This window comes from Hyla sarda, chromosome 11 (genome assembly GCF_029499605.1).
Source record: "Hyla sarda isolate aHylSar1 chromosome 11, aHylSar1.hap1, whole genome shotgun sequence".
Lineage (NCBI taxonomy): Eukaryota > Metazoa > Chordata > Amphibia > Anura > Hylidae > Hyla > Hyla sarda.
Genome location: NC_079199.1, coordinates 16717008 through 16735078, shown reverse-complemented (window position 1 = coordinate 16735078; position 18071 = coordinate 16717008). Strand labels below are relative to the sequence as shown.

At 40.1% G+C, this 18071-nt stretch overlaps 1 long non-coding RNA gene across 1 annotated transcript; it reads left to right on the top strand.

Annotated features, from left to right (window-relative positions):
• Positions 1 to 1388: 1388 nt before the first annotated feature.
• Positions 1389 to 13236, top strand: LOC130295373 (uncharacterized). The gene is made up of 3 exons (XR_008848808.1): positions 1389 to 1792; positions 10657 to 10733; positions 13055 to 13236. It is a non-coding gene; the product is annotated as an uncharacterized LOC130295373 (long non-coding RNA).
• The last annotated feature ends 4835 nt before the right edge of the window (positions 13237 to 18071 follow it).

Below are 18071 nucleotides of genomic sequence, written 5' to 3'. Positions count from 1 at the left end.
CTGTGGTCATGACATCAGAGGAAATGCATTTCTTTTTCGGATTTCTCTTTAGTATACAGCCTCTAAAAAGTACTGGAAGGATTAAGATTTTTTAATAGAAGTTATTTACAAATCTGTTTAACTTTCTGGCACCAGTTGATAAAAAAAAAAAAAAGAAGAGAGTTTTCCACGGGAGTACCCCTTTAAATGTGCATAAAGAAGAAGGGATGAGACAATTAATATATATAATGGGGGTATATGGATATACACACAGGGTGAGATTTCTCAAAACCTGTCCAGAGGAAAAGTTGCCCAGTTGCCCATAGAAACCAATCAGATCGCTTCTTTCATTTTTAACAAAGCCTATGCAAAATGAAAGAAGCGATCTGATTGGTTGCTATGGGCAACTGGGCAACTTTTCATCTGGACAGGTTTTGATAAATCTTCCTCACAGAGAGTATATATTAGGGTCTAAATAGGTTCCATACTGTAGGTAACATTCTGTATAAATGTTATAGAAGACATGGGGGCGCTGACAAAGAGACCAGACCAGGACTCTATGATTAAGCGCACAACGCGTTAGCGTTTTATTATTCCTTGTATTTTTACCTATTGTGAACATAGGGGGAGATTTATCAAAACCTGTGCAGAGGAAGAGTGGTGCAGTTGCCCATAGCAACCAATCAGATTGCTTCTTTCATTTTCCACAGGCCTCTAAAGAGGCCTGTGGAAAATGAAAGAAGCAATCTGATTGGTTGCTATGGGCAACTGCACCACTCTTTCTCTGCACAGGTTTTGATAAATCTCCCCCATAGTTCCTGAATGAAGAGCAATCGCATTGGAAGACAAGTTCCGTTCCGGACTACTTTTTCCTTTCACCAGACCAGGACAGTGTAAAAGAAGAAAATAAGTTGATCCAGCACTCGATAAAAACATCGATGGCCCAGATGTATCAATCTGTGTGAGAGAAAAAAATAGAGTGATTTTCCCACGGCAACCAATCACAGGTCAGCTGACGAGCTGAGGTAAAGTGAAAGCTGAGCTGTGATTGGTTGTTTTGGATAAAACCCTCTATTTTTTTTCTCTCATACAATTTAAAGGGAGACGTGTCATCAGAGAGCACTTAGACAGAAAAGAACAACCCAACTTCAGCAGCTCATAAGTACTGAAAGGATTAAGATTTTTTAATAGGAGTAATTTACAAATCTGTTTAACTTTCTGGAGCCAGTTGATATATATATATATATATATATATATATATATATATATATATATATATATATGTATATATATATATATATATATATATATATATATATATATATATATAAAAGTGTTTTTCCTGAATAACCCCTTTAACCTTTCTAATATACTTCCTAAAAAATGTTATCTCCTTTTTATAGAAATTATGGCTTTAAAAAGACCACTAGGGGTCCCCATACCATCCAGATCATAATGCTGTCCGGCTGCAGCATCATCTTTATTCCAGGCTGGAACAAAGTCCAGAAAGTGAGGGCGGGACTAGCGCTCCTCTGTGCTCACTCCTGTCCTGTCTGTCAGACTGCAGCATGAAAACAGAGAGGAGGGGTTTACAGAGCTGCCTGCAGTGGTTGAATGAAGAGACCCAGCACAGCACAGCAGACTCAGGGAAGAAGTGAATGCACGGTGAGGGAGGGCAGCCTCAGTGCTTGCCTCGGACACGCCCCCTTCCTGAGCAGTGGATGTCAGAATGAGTAAGCAGCAGTGAGGCATTTTCGAGCCAAATACAGAAACTAGACACATAAAAAGAAATGTAAAGAATCTGCATGACCTAGTGAGTAACATATAGGAGAATATTAAAAAAAAATAGTAAAAGAAATTATGACAACTTCATTATCTGGTACAAACCGCTTTGAAAAAAACGCTTTTAAAACAGCTTGTAAATTAGTACGGAAATGTCAGTTTTAGGGACTTTTTTTTGTTTGTTTGTTTTTTGGTAAGGGGGAAATATTTTTTGAGGCTTTGGGGGGCTTTTTTTTTTTATTATTATTTTTTTTTTACCTAAGTCCTACAAAAAAAAATGGAAACATTTGAAGCCCAATTTTTTTTTTTATATTTGAAAGTGCACCGTATGTGATATGATGGAAATGTTCCTTTTCAAGGGAACATAATTTCAATTTGGTAACTTAACTGTTCTATTTAATCTCTGCTTTTCTATTACACTACGCCCACAGTCTCATAAATTAGGGAAACGCTCCTTTTCCACTTCAGCGCTCGCACAGGCATAATTCACCTTTACTGAGGTTCACAGGGGTGTCAAATGAGGGCACGTCCTTTATAATGTTCCGGCAGGTGACATGCCATGCATCAAATAGTCATTTAACACCTCGGGAGAAGTCACGTAATACTTCTTCAAATAACAAGGTCTCCCATGAGAACCGCAGCTAAGAATTTACCTGCAGCACCGTAAATTACCACACGGTGTGCTGTTCACCATTTCAGGATCTGACTAGTGTTGAGCGGCATAGGCCATATTCGAATTCGCGAATATTCGCGAATATATGGACGAATATTCGTCATATATTCGCGAATATTCGCATATTCGTTATATTCTCGCTTTATTTTCGCATATGCGAAACTTCGCGTATGCGAAAATTAGCATGTGAAAATAAACATATACAAAATTATCATGCGTGAATTTTCACATATGCGAAAATTAGCATATGCTAATATTCGCATATGCGAAATTTTGCGCCAGTCTCACACAGTAGTATTACAGCCTTCTTTACACCACACAAGCTGGAAGCAGAGAGGGATGATCACTGTGATGTGTACTGTGAAGAAAAAATAAAAGAAAAAAACGAATATTCGTAATTACGAATATATAGCGCTATATTCGCGAAATTCGCGAATATGCGATATTCGCGAATAATATTCGAATTGCGAATATTCGCGAGCAACACTAGATCTGACACTTGATGAGTGATCGACTCGGGGTCCAACACCCTAGACTTGTCGTTTCCGAACTGTGTCCTCCAGCTTTTGCAAAACTACAATTCCCAGCAGGCCCAGACAGCCAACGGCTGTCTGGGCCTGCTGGGAGTTGTAGTTTTGCAACAACTCGAGGCCCACATTTTGGTGTCCACTACCCTAGACCCTCATTGATTATTGGTCTGTGACTGTGAGTTACCTGCCCGCTTAGGGATAGGTAACTTTGACTGCCTGGACTGGTGGGCAGTCAGGGGTTAAGCGAAGGGGCCGGGCCGACCAGAGCGATTAATCATATAGTGTTGCTCGCGAATATTCGCAATTCGAATATTATTCGCGAATATCGCATATTCGCGAATTCGCGAATTTCGCGGCATATATTCGTAATTACGAATATTCGTTTTTTTCTTTTATTTTTTCTTCACAGTACACATCACAGTGATCATCCCTCTCTGCTTCCAGCTTGTGTGGTGTAAATAAGACTGTAATACTACTGTGTGAGACTAGCGCGCGTAAATTCGCATATGCGAAAATTAACATATGCTAATTTTCGTATATACGAATTTTCGGGTATGCGAATTTTGTGTATGCTAATATTCGCATATGTTAATTTTCGCATACGCTACGTTTCGCATATGCGAAAATAAAACGAGATTATAACGAATATGCGAATATTCGCGAATATATGACGAATATTCCTCCGAATATTCGCGAATTCGAATATGGCCTATGCCGCTCAACACTATTAATCAATAGTGTTGCTCGCGAATATTCGCAATTCGAATTTTATTCGCGAATATCGCATATTCGCGAATATAGCGCTATATATTCGAAATTACGAATATTCGTTTTTTTTTTTCACAGTACACATCACAGTAATCATCCCTCTCTGCTTCCAGCTTATGTGGTGTAAGAAGGCTCTAATAGTACTGTGTGAGACTGGTGTGCGCATTTTCGCATATGCGAAATTTTGCATATGCTAATTTTCGTATATACGAATATCCGCTCATGTTAATGTGTTGTATATGCAAATTTTCGTATATGTGAATTTGTGCCTTACCAGTGTCCCTGGGGAATCTTACCCTCCCTCCCAATTTTTGTTCTATTTACTGTATATTTTCTTTATCTGTCCATATATATATATATATATATATATATATATATATATATATATATATATATATATATATACATACATAATGTCTGCTTTAAAAAAAAAAAAAAGAAGAAACATTTTTTTATCCAAAAAAAAAAAAAAAAAAAAAATATATATATATATATATATATATATATATATATACATGTACATTTTATAAGTTTGACTGAGTTTTGTGGGATGCTTTTGGCATCTTGTTCGCAATTTTGTATTGGGTGCTGTGTATTTGTTGCACCCCTTTTTTCTTTTGTTTCTGTATCTTTTGTCTTTCTTTGTAGTCACAGCTGGCGGTAGAGATCATCAGCAGAGGATACTGCCTCAGCCAAGAAGTTAAAGGGGTTATCCAGGAAAAAACTTTTTTATATATATATATATATATATATATATATATATATATATATATATATCAACTGGCTCCAGAAAGTTAAACAGTTAAAAAAAAAAAAGTTAAAAACAGTTAAAAAAAAACAGTTAAAAAAAATAGTTTTTTTTATATATATCAACTGGCTCCAGAAAATTAAACAGTTAAAAAAAAAAAAGTTTTTTCCTGGAATACCCCTTTAAGTTCCTGACTTCAAGCTATTTACCGTAAATATTGTTGATAAAGTTAAAGGGGTATTCCAGGAAAAAACTTTTTTTTTTTATATCAACTGGCTCCAGAAAGTTAAACAGATTTGTAAATTACTTCTATTAAAAATCTTAATCCTTTCAATAATTATCAGCTGCTGAAGTTGAATTGTTGTTTTCTGTCTGGCAACAGTGCTCTCTGCTGACACCTCTGCTTGTCTCGGGAACTGCACAAAGTAGAAGAGGTTTGCTATGGGGATTTGCTTCTAAACTGGGCGGTTCCTGAGACAGGTGTCATCAGAGAGCACTTAGACAGAAAAGAACAACTCAACTTCATCAGCTCATAAGTACTGAAAGGATTAAGATTTTTTAATAGAAGTAATATACAAATCTGTTTAATTTTCTGGAGCCAGTTGATATATGAAAAAAAAAGTTTTTTCCTGGATAACCCCTTTAATGGTTAACTGCTAAGCAGTTGGTTTATTTTGTTATTACTACCTTATTAAAGCTGTGACCGACCACTCAGTCCATTCGAAAGGTCATTCTTGTCAGTTGTCTTAATTCTGGATTGGGGGTAGAGTGGGAGGCCGGGGAGGTCCTCATTATTTGTGGTGGTGGTTAGTATGTTACAGGCGGTCTGATATTTCAGCTTATTCCCCCCTCAATCTCGTATTCTCATGAATAGTAGACATGGCCGCATGGATGTAGACAGGATGATATCCGATACTACAGTAGTCAAACGTGTCCATGACCAACGCAGCACCATTTGGTGGTAGAAACATTCACCATAATAATTTCCTATCCTACTGCCGGATGACGGAAAACTCATTAGACAAGGCCAGTAAGACATTCATCCCTTTGTTTCAGAAATTTTAGAATGTTTATGCAGAAAAGATAACAAGTATTGTCTTATCTATTTCTGGGTTTCTTTGTAGCTTTTTTAAAAAAATTTTTATGTATTTTAATTTTGCCATGTTGACGGCATACACTTCAGTCATGCAAGCAGAGAAAGATTCTTAAAATAAAATAAAAATCTCTTTATTGGAACTTTTTAACCCCTTCATGAAGAACGCCGTAGATAAACGTATAAACACATGCCTGTTGCAATGAATTGAAGTTAAAGGGGTGCTCCTATCTTAATGATTAGACGCCAATAGCCCCCAAAAATAAAATAAAAATTCTCCTGTTGTCCAATATCATCAGTTTTTCCGATATCACTTTCAGTCCATCTTTGTTGCTGTCTGCTCGTTGCCTAGAGATACAGCCATGACTGCCAACATAAAGTGATGGCCGTGATTCCGCAGAGCCCAGTCTTCTGTTCCTTGCCGGGGATGGGAACTAGTGCGCCTGTGTCATGATGTTTACTTCAAGCTCCATCCATACCATTCCTCCAAAGACTTCAATTGGAGGGGTGAGGGTAAAGGTGCGTACACTCAGGCAAGGGCTACCAGACCAACGCTTGCCTGTACTGTCAATCTTGCACCGGCATCCTGCCCCTCATTTGGAACACTGCTGGAAAGCAGAACTACTAGAGAGTGATAAATCCCCTATGGGAATACTCCTTTAGGGTGCGTTCACACGTGCATATTTTTACTGCAGATCTGCAGCAGATTTGCTGCTGCAGATTTTGCTGCCCATTTACTTCAATGGGCAGCAAAATCTGCTGAAGCAAATCTGCAGCAGATCTGCAGCAGTAAATACGCACGTGTGAACGCACCCTTAATGTTCAGAAAAGCTACAATAGACTAATACAGTCCCCAAGAAGAGATGGAATACTGCTGCTCCTTAAACAAGGTACAGTGGAAAGATTTTTTATTTACCATAAGGAGTGCAATAGCAAATATTTGTTTTAATGACAGTGCCCATTTAATGATGGTGTAAGCCATGATCTGGATCGGTTGTGCGGCCCTTTAAATTGATATGCCATTTTCACAGAGAAATGTGCGGCCAATATCGACAATTTTCTGGCCACACAAAAGATTTGCTAGTTTGATGGCTGATTGTTGGCCCTTTTTCATAGGCCGATTTTCAGAAATTAGCATTTTTAGGAATGGTCATTTGTCCACCAATATGTCATGTATAAGGGTTTTCACTTTCCTGCATTATCTAGGCCTCTAGAAGTACAAAATTGCTGTCATAACATCCCCCATCCTCTAATGATAATGATGAGATGGCTTTGCTGACTCAGTTCATACAGCAAAGCTGAAAAGTGAGCAACAGAAAACAGGAAATTCTAGCCTTTTGTAACGATCGCACCTGGTCAGGCTTCTAGTGCTGCGCTCTGGCCATTATGGAGCTGCAGGCACAGAGTTCGGCTCCAGCCTTAGGAACCGCACCCTTCTGAGCTGGTCTTTATAAGGTATCAGTATGCTTCTGCCTGCTGCATGTGATTCCAGCTCATACCTGTGTATCTAGTTTTCTGTCTGCTTTGCCTGAAAGGGGTACTCCGGTGCTCCTCGGAGGTGGAGGCAGTGATCGTGACATGCTGGCCACACCCCTTGTGACGTCACACCACACCCCCTCCATTCATCTCTATTGGAGGGGGCATTTCGGCCGACATGCCCCCTCACATAGACATGAATGGAGGGGGCATGGCGTGATGTACTGAGGGGGGCTGCGGGAGATCGCGGGGGGCCCTAGCAGCGGGACCCCCATGATCAGATATCTTATCCCCTATACTTTGGACAGGGAAAAAGATGTCTGGCAGCGTAGTATCCCTTTAAACATTTCTCTGATTTATGCCTGTTTATTGACCATTATTTTGCCTGATGTTCTGTGCCTTGTAGTCCATTTGGTTTGACCCTTGTTTGCATTTGAATTTCCTTTCACTTAGTGTTTTGGTATTGCGTTACTTTCTGGTTTTGACACTGGCCTGTTTGATTCAACTTTGTCTATTCATCGTTTGTTGTTATTTGCTCCCTGGTTTGTGCATTGTGTCCTGACCTGATCCCTGACCTCTTTACTGTGTTCTGTTTATTATTTTGATGTGTCACCCCTGCACTTCAATACGGCACAGGGACCGGTTCCAAGTTGTGGATCCGCTGTTTTGGGCAGTTATGCAAGTAGTCAGGGAAGGGATTCTTGGTAAGCTCAGGGCAGCACCATTCCCTGCCCTACGTGACACCTAATGTGTTAGTTCCAGTTGCCAAAGTAAAAGCTGAAGTTTGTCATCACATTTTGCATCCTACCACTATGATATCCTGGATAAATCACAATTCTGAGAAAATACTGGAATTGTTTATATACCACAAAATACACTCTCACAGCCATGACTTGAGACACGCCATTATTATCAATGCAACTCCATGTCTGAAGGAAACCAGTTACAGAATTACATTGCTTTGATTATTACATTCCGAAAGGAGGAGAAAAACATTGTGGCATTATGAATTATTTATTCCGATGGGGGGATGTATATTGCAAAAGAGAGTTGGGAACTAAATAAGATATCAAACTTCAGTTTAGTTACTGTCAAATATTGAAAGATGAAAAACCAGTGATGGCCCCGGTACAAAATACAAGTGGCATATGTCTACATGTGCAAGGCAAATATTGTTTTGTTTTTTTGTTTTCCTCCATCGCGATGGTAATTAGACTAAATACCTCAATCTAGCCATAAATTTTGAGATCAAAGTTTGCATCTTGTCATGGACATTAAAGGGGTACGTCACCCCTAGACATCTTATCCCCTATCCAAAGTATAGGGGATAAGATGTCTGATAGCTGGGGACCCCCCATGATCCTGGCTATGGAACCCCAGACATCTGGTGCACAGAGCGAACTGCCGATGCGGAACTGCCATCATGCCCCCTCCCGTAGACTTGCATTGATGGGGCATGACCGTGATGTCACGAGTGGGGCGTGATCATGACATCACGAGCCTCTGGCGCTGCACCCAACGAAAAGCAGGGAGTCCTACCACTGGGGACCCCCGCAATCAGACATCTTATGCCCTATTCTTTGGATAGAGGATAAGATGTCTAGGGGCGGAGTACCCCTTTAAGGAAAACTGTTGTAAATTGCAAGTAGATGTTTATTTAAACCCAGCTCGGGAAGGCTAGATCTTGATGGGGATATTCACTGCCATTCTCCTGAAGTGGAACGCACTTGAAGAGGTTGCGAGTCCCGCGCGGCTGTCACTTTGAATGAAAGCTGACTAACTCACCTGACTGTAATTCATTTCAGGGTACTGCTTAAGAGCAATAGAGAAGGGAACTGTCAGAAAAGCTTCTTCATGGGAAAAGTGCAGCTGCCACAATTTATTTACACTCTGTCCCCTCACCCCCCCAACACTTTCCGTATTTTCTTTTTTTTTTCATGATATATGAAAGGCTTAATTATGTCATGTTAGAAAATCTTGTCTACAGGGAAGTTTTAGAGAACAACAACAGCGCAAATTAGCATAACTAAAGGGTAGATTGTTTTCAAGATTCAAATGTGGCAGATTGCTTCTTGTCCGTTGTACTTTTTAGTTGAAGGGAAAGTAAAGCCGTCAATGTTTCAGCGCAATTTCCATAGATGTTTGATTGGCAGCTGATTTGGTGTATTATCGGCATCCAGCAGGGATGTAGCTTGAAACCACAGGGCCCCGGTGCAAAAATACTTCCTGGACCCCCACCCGCCGATGACCACCAACCTCAAACGACCGCTTTCCCCAACCACACAAAGATTTTAGTGACTATAGCACTGATGGGACAACACAGCCATAAGAATACACAATGATATAAGTGACTCACAGACAGGGCCGGGCTGGGACCAATTTAAGCAGACCATTTTTTGTGTGTGGGTCCTACTGCTGGGACCCCCAGTGATCACCTCGGTTCAAGTGTTTCTCCAACTGTTGGAAAGCTACAACTCTCATCATGTCTGGGAGCCTCAGGTATTATGGAAGTTCTAGTTTTGTAACCGCTGTAGAGCCTCAGATTGGGGTAGAATTTCACCCATGATCCCTGCAGAATGTACAAGTGACTTCAGCAGCAATGGGACAGTCAGGCAGGAGAACACACAATGATATCCATGACCTGAATGCGGTCTTCGCTTTTGTCTTTCCCGTTCTACTTCATCTGGTCCAGATGCCAGGATTACTTCTGCTACATCTTCTGGCACCCGGACATCATTGGTTCCCCACTTTGTCAGCAGATCCTCATCCTCTATATGAAGACAATAATCATTACAACCTTGCCACACACTGCGCCTGAAAATAACCCTGCCACACACTGTACCCTCTGAATATAATACTGCCACACACTGTACCCTCTTAATTTAATACTGCCACACACTGTACCCTCTGATCCAGAAAGCTGTCAGAACATGGTAGGAGTTGTAGTTGTGCAACAGCTGAAGAGCAACAGATTGGATAACACCAATCTAAACTACTATTCCCCAACCCATCAGTGGTGTATTCTAGTTTTGTACTGCCCTAGGTCAACCCCTTCCCCCATCGCCCCCTTGTCCCCCATCCCTCCGCATTGATGAACAGTATATGTATGATAGATGTGTGTGTGTGTATGTATGATAGGTGTGTATGTATGTATGTATGTAAGATAGATGTGTATATGTATGACCGGTGTGTATATGTATGATTGATGTGTGTGTATGTATGATAGGTATATATGTATGTAAGATAGGTGTGTGTATGTATGACAGGTGTGTATATGTATGATTGATCGGTGTATGTATGATAGATGTGTGTATATGTATGATAGATGTATGTATTATAAACGTGTGTGTGTGTATGATGGACATGTGTATGTGTATGATAGACATGTGTATGCATGATGGATATGTGTGTGTGTGTATGTATATATATATATATATATATATATATATATATATATCCATATAGTTAAGAAGAAAGTACAGGCAACTCACCACGTTGTAGTAACTTCGTGTTTATTACTGGGACATGCAGGTAAAGCGGCTCCACGCCACACCGGGATGCCGAACACTAGTGCGTTAACCGATGACAGCTGTTTCTTTCCTTTCAGGAACTTCAACAGATCGTCTCCATTCACCTGTGCACGTGACTATATATCTCCTCCTTCATTTGTGACGTCGTGCCGAGGTGAGCGGAGTTTCAATCTTACAAATAGATTTACCAATATTAAATTTATAGAAAAATTACTTATAAAACATAACATAGTTGTATATAAGTGAAAATAGCCTATCTGCTGTGGTAAAAAACTGTTTAAAACCGGGCTAGTAAAAACAGAACCATTTGTAACCAAACCGATGTTCAGAGAAAGACTCCCATATCTATTCTATCATTTAACCCTCTCATGTCTTGAGCTCCCGTCCTCAATATCCAACGGGCTTCTATTTCTCTTAATTTTTTCACATTGTCTTGATCTGGTTTTATTTTGACTTTTTCTATGCCTAAGAATTTTATGTTTTTGATGTTTCCTGCATGTTCAGAGACCACATGTTCTATCAGTCGCGGTGAACCTTTTTTTGTTACTATAGAGTGCATATGTTCTCTGAATCTAATATTCATGGGTCTGATTGTACTGCCTATGTAAAATCTCATACATTCACATACGATTGCATATATTACATTTTTGGATGTACAACACATAAAATCTGTTATTTCTCTAGTAATGCCCCCTATGTTTATACTGTTGCCAGTTATAAAGTGGTGGCACCAGTTACAATTTCCACATTTTTTTTATTTCCTCTGATTATTGATTTATATGTAATAGATTTATGATAGATTTGTGTATGTATGATAGATATGTGTATGTATGAGAGACACACATCATACATACACACACATCCATCATACATACACACATCCATCATATACACACACATCCAAACACAAATCCATCAATCATTCATACACACACAACCATCGTACATGCACAAATCCATCATACACTCATACATATACACATCCCTCTACCGCCCCCATACACACACCTCCATCCTTACTATGGATGCCATGATTAGCATTAATCATGGCATCTATAGAGTAAATGGCGGACATCAGCTTGAATGCTGATGTCCGTCATCATGAGACGCCCTCCCTTGAGTTAACTAGAGGCCTGGTCACAATAGCAATAGCCACTGACAGTGGTCTCCAAACTGTGAACCTCCAGCTGTTGCAAAACTACAACTTCCAGCATGCCCAGACAGCCTAGACAGCCAAAAGATGTCCAGGCATGCTGATAGTTGTAGTTTTGCAATAGCAGGAGGGCCACAGTTTGGAGACCACTGCTTTATGGGAATAATGCTTTAATCCATACAAGATGTTTTATCATAAATCTTTTAATTGTGAGTTTCCATAACTTTAAATGTTTTTCTATAAATTAATCTGTGGTGCTTATACAATAATGCAGTGTTTCCAAACCAGGGTGCCTCCAGCTGTTGTAAAACTACAACTCCCAGCACGCCCAGACAGAAAAAGCATGTTTAGCCATGCTGGGAGTTGTAATTTTAGAACAAATGGAGGCACCTTGGTTGGGAAACACTGCATGTCACTTTGCGGTAAGGACTATGAAGTGAGCGCAGCTAACTTCATAGCCATGCCATAAATGTACGGCGTTGTGCGCGGTGACACCCTAGCGCCGTACATTTAGAGCGTGCAGAATCTAAGGCAGGGTCATATCGGACGCGGGCACCGTGGGCTGGTCAGGCAAGAGGTCGCCTGGATGAAGTGTCAGCAGTATAGGATAGCCGGGCGGCCGCAATGCACTGCACACCACAATAAAGGTAGAAGGGGCGGGGCTTCCTGGACAGGATTTGTGCATGCCCCGCCCCTCCTCATCCTCTCCACTCACAAAGCAGCAAGGCAAGGGTAGGACAGTGGGGCCAGGGTGTGATGATGCCTCTGCGCTGACCCGCCCATTCCGGGATATGTCAGGAGCCCAGGCCCTTATCTGGAATCCGCTGCTGAAGTACGGGAACATCTGGCAGCAGCGGCCGCACTTCCACTTGAAGAATGTCCCACTAGGACAATAACATAAGTACTGATGGTGGCGGCCGTCAATCATGTAAATGTGAGAAAGGTGTGGGCCCCCCTGGCGAAGGGGCCCGGTCACCATAGCGACCATTGCAACCTCTGTAGCTACACCACTGGTATCCGGGGAACACATACGGTAATGACAAATTCCAAAAGCCATAAAAACTCGTCAGTTGTCTACAATTGGAAAAAAAAAAAAAAGTAAGTGAACCTTCTAAATGCTTTACGGGGTGTTCCAAAAATATTTACAAAAAAATGGTCCAATTTTCCTCCAAATCTTATTTTCAGCTACAAGAAACATTTGGTGGAAGTCAGTGCTGTTAAAGGGGGTACTCCAGTGGAAAACTGTTTTTTTTTTTAAATCAACTGGTGCCAAAAAGCTAAACAGATTTGTAAATGAAATATTTTTTTTTGTTTTACTGTAGATTTGGTGGTAACGTGAGTGATGTCATTACAAAGTACAATTGGTGGCGCAAAAAGAACAAGCTCTCATATGGGTCTGTAGGCTATTAGAAGGCGAGGAGAGAAAAAACTAAAGTGCAAAAATCCCTGCATCCTTAAAGGGGTTGTCAGATGGAAAACAATAAATAAATAAAAAATCAACTGGTACCAGAAAGTTATACAGATTTGTAAATTACTTCTGTTTAAAAGTCTTAATCCTTCCAGTACATGAACTGTCCATAGCAGGAGCAAATCCCCATAGAAAACCTCTCCTGCTCAGACTGGAAAGAACTACACAACTTCCTCTGGGGCATACAGCACCTGATAAGTACTGGAAGGAATAAGATATATATATGTTTTTTTAAAGTGTTATGTTACTCAGTACCTAATCCTGATCATGTAAATATCATTTTATGTGTCTGGGACCTATATATCCCTAACAAATAGCATTTATATGTTGCTCACTTGCTTTGTGTTCTTGCCTTCTGAAGGGGGCGTGTCCGTCTCTCTCCTTTACTGTGGATGACTCAGTCTGCAAATCACTGCACTCTGTAACCCTTTCCTCTCTTGGCAGTCTGCAAATCACTGCACAGTTGTTTTTATGCATACATTTTCTATCTGTCCCTAGTAAAGCTGGATGCTAATCAACATAGCTGTCACTATGTGTGTCATTCAGCTTTCACAGACTCCTGAATATCTGATCAGCGTCTTTGTCATTCAGGAGTCAGAGAAAGCTTTGGCTGTTCAAGCATGCTGGGAGTTGTAGTTTTGCATTGCAACAGCTGGAGCTGCAGTGTTTATAAAGCACTTAGTGTTAGAGCAGTGTTGCCTTTCCCTGTTGCAAAACTACAACTCCCAGCATGCCCACACATCCTTTGTCTGTAGTTTTGCAAGAGCTGGAGGCACACAGCTGGAGAATACACAGCTCTAACACAGAGTTTTACAAAGATTGTACCCCCAGCTGTTGCAAAACTACAACTCCCATCATGGGAATTGTAGTTTAGGAACAGCTGAAGGCTGTAGTGGTGCAATGGTAATCTCCTATACTGGATACCAACACACTTTACGGCCGGTATCCAGTATGCTGCAAAATACAGAGTAGTCTGTCTGCATAGATGACCCCTAGTGGCGGCTATTTTCATTTTTGATTTTTTTGTAAAATTAAAAAAGTCATCTTATCAGTAGTACTACAAAATATAAACATTTTTCAAAATGACAGTGCCTCTTTAAGGGGTTAAGCAACAGCATAAAAAAAAAAAAAGTTTGTAAATGTACCCAAAAAAAAAAAAAATAATAACATTGGCGACTTTTTTTTGTTTTCTGACCTGAATTTTGTAGCTTCAATCATCATCTTTTGTCTTGGAGGAAGCTAAAGTAGACGGGCCAAAAGTGGGCTGATTGTATACAATTACGGGCCGTCATTATCTATATTGAAAGTAATAATTGTCATAACAGTCATTTTTGTCGGAGTCTGTACTGTAAATAGTAATTTTTATAAGTGATGAAAAGAAAAAAATAAGTCTCGAGAGAAGGAGAAAACGATAAATGGCTTTTCTTTTCGGATAGTTTGTAAAGCACTTTGTAATTACCTCGTATAATCAGAAAGAACGTAATGCGCAGTTTATAATGATTCTCCAGACAAGAGGAACAATTACTGCAGTATTTTTGGGGACATAAAAGAGAATTCTACATGTAAATATCTGCATTTTTTTTTTTTTCACGCATTTGTATCTGAACAGGAAAACATACATATTAATTTGCTTTTTACCCCCCATTCTTGAGGGAGGGTGCCCCCTGCTTCCTCCAGCTGTTTCAAAACTACAACTTCCAGCATGCCTGGACAGGCAACAGCCGCATGAACGCCCCATGCGATCCTTGGGCTGACATTGTGGACGTATTGAACATGAAAGCTTGGAGCTTCTATGTTCATGGTGTCACGTCCCCTCCAAAGGATAGGGGATAAGATGTCTGATCGCGGGGGTTCGGCCGTGGTTGTAACATCACGCCATGCCCCCTCGTGATGTCACGCCCCCTCCATTTATGTCTATGGAAGTGGGCGTGATGTCATGTGGTGGGGGGGGGTTGCGTGACTTCACGAACATGGCCAACGAAACCCAGTGTTCTGAACATAATGTTCAGAACGCCATGTGTCTAGCAACAGAGTACCCCTTTAACGGTACCTCTCATGATCTTGTTAACTTTTCTTGATAAGCCACCCCCTGCCTTTATTTTTATAATTTTTTTTGTTTCCTACCTTGATATTGCTCTGTATTTTCAGCTCAGTCTCAGACTCAGATTCACAGACTGGGAAGGGGCGTTCCCCAGAAGGTGTGACATCATCTGAAGCCATACAGGGGAGAACTTCCTACTTCCTCCCTCACTCTGCTACACACAGCCCAGAGCAGTTTGGCTTGAGATGAGTAATGATTGGATAAGGTTGCACACCCCACCCCCGCCCAGCACTACAGGTTGCATTTCCTGATTTTGGACTTCTACCAGGCCAGCAGAAGTCCAAAGTCTGTGCAAGACATGGGGAAATGTGCTCTGGCATATAGGGAGACACCTAGCAGCTATTTTATACACAAATAAAACATAGAACACTTTTTTTTTACCCCTTAACGACAATGGACGTATATTTACATACATTGCCGGCTCCCGTTATGTAAAGCACGCTCAGGTGCTGAGCACACTTCATACCTAGTGGGTCCCAGTTGCTACCAGCAACCGAGACCCGCAGCTAATACCAGACATCGCCGATCGGGCTGATGTCCGGTATTAACCCTATAGACGCTGCGATCAAGGTTGATTGCGGTGTCTAAAACGGGAGAAAACACATGCGGTGAAATCGTGGTGTCCCGAACAGCTGAGAGGATGGCGGGAGGGCCCTTACCTGCCTTCTCGATGTCCAATCTGTGCCTCGATGCCCCAGCCAGGCTCTGCAGGCTGGAGCAATCAAGCACAGATAACACTGATCAATGTTCAGTGTATGCAATCTAAGGATTGTATTTAATAGTCCCCTATGGGACTAGTGTAAAAAAGTTAATAAATGTGATTTAACCCCTTCTCTAATAAAAGTTTGAATCCCCCCCCCCCTTTTCCAATTTAAAAAAAAATGTATGTAAACAAAAAGTAAACATAAACGTATGTGGTACCGTCGTGTGCGTAAATGTCTGAACTATAAAACATAATGTTAATTAAACCAGTGGCATACTCATAAAAAAATTCCAAAGTCCAAAATTTTATATTTTTGGTCACTTTGTATACCCTAAAATTTTTTATAAAAAGCAATCAAAAAGTCCCATCAAAACAAATATGGTACCGATAAAAACTTCAGATCAAGGTGCAAAAAAATTAGCACTCATACCACTCTGTATGCGGAAAAATAAGAAAGTTCTAGGGATCAGCAAATGATAATTTTAAACATACTTATTTTGGTGCATGTAATGATATATATTTTTTAAAGTAGTAAAATAAAATAAAACCTATATAAATTTTTTTTTTTTTCAATTTTTCCCCACAAATATTTTTTAGCTGGTTTTGCCATAGATTTTGTGGTGAAATTATTGATTTCATTACAAAGTACAATTGGTGGCGCAAAAAACAAACCCTCATTTGGGTCTGTAGGTGCAAAATTGAAAGCGTTCTGATTTTTACAAGGTGAGGTGAAAAATACGAGAGCGCAAAAAATAAAAAAAAACTGTGGTCCATATTACATTAGAAAGAGTTTTTATTTACCATAAGGAGTGCAATAGCAAAAATTAGTTTTAATGACAGTGCCCATTTAAGGGGTTAGAGAAGCATATTTGTTGTTGTTTTATTTTATTTTATTATTTTTTTTTGTTTGTGCTTTTTTATAGCTATATTGGAGAAATCATATCTAATTCCGCCCAGACTGTCGGTAACATGTTGTACTCTCCATCTAAATGTTCCCATCTGATCTCCTTCTACGCTCTGATTCAGCATCATTTGTGAAATTACATCCTGCCGTGATTTTCCATTGTTTAGACGCTGTTTCAATTCTCACATCTAAAGATGCTTTTTACTATAATTCATCTAGAAAAAAAATAAAATGTGCGCAGACCTTCTACCTGACTAAAGAACACAATACAACAGGTCAATGCAAACGGTTTAGAGGTCCTGATGTCTTTCCTCTATGTTTTGGATAATGAGTTGTTCTCAGACATTGGCCAATTTTTCAGACAATGTATCGCAAACTGTTCGCCGGTATAAAACAAGGGCTCGGGAAGATGTCCTGTGTCCGTGCACTTCCAGTCTGAACTGTTCCTGACCTTGTTAAAGCGCTTGACTAGTCTTAGGCGCAATTAGAAGGGGAAACATTGAGTTCAGAATAATTGCAAATGAAAAATGTAAAGTTTTACGACTAGGAGAAAATTGCATTTTCCACACATTCTGATTGTTCCCTATTGTGTAACCTCTAATTTAGTAAGCGCAGATCATTTTTAAAGGTTTGGTGTTTTCAATGACGTGGACATTATACATCAGGGACTCACGGCAGCCGGGGTATATGAGTTACTGCTATTCCAATGCTTATAATATAGTCAGCTCGTACATTAGGTCGCCAATTCAATTAACAATGGCTGAAGGAAAAATGGACATTTAGTTTTGTTATTATTTTATGCCACAGGAGCAACTATTTGTTATTGATTTATTTGATCCATTCGGCAAAAGAATAGAATGAAAAATACATTTCAAGTCCATGAAGTAGCAGATTTTACCAAGAAATGTGCAGGAAGCTTTTATGATAGTGTCACAGTAAAGAGGTAAACTTTAGATGTCACATCCGGGATAGCGAAAGAGTACAAGCTAACGCTTATCGAAAAAAACATTTTGCTACCTAGTTAGAGGATCCGCCCTAAACGGCAGCGCCTAACTGGGCGACGTTCCCTACAATGATCTAAGTGCAGGGAAAGTCAGAATAGTCAGACAAACCAGGTTGGTATCACACGGAAAGATAAGATACAAAATCACAGAGGCAAAAAA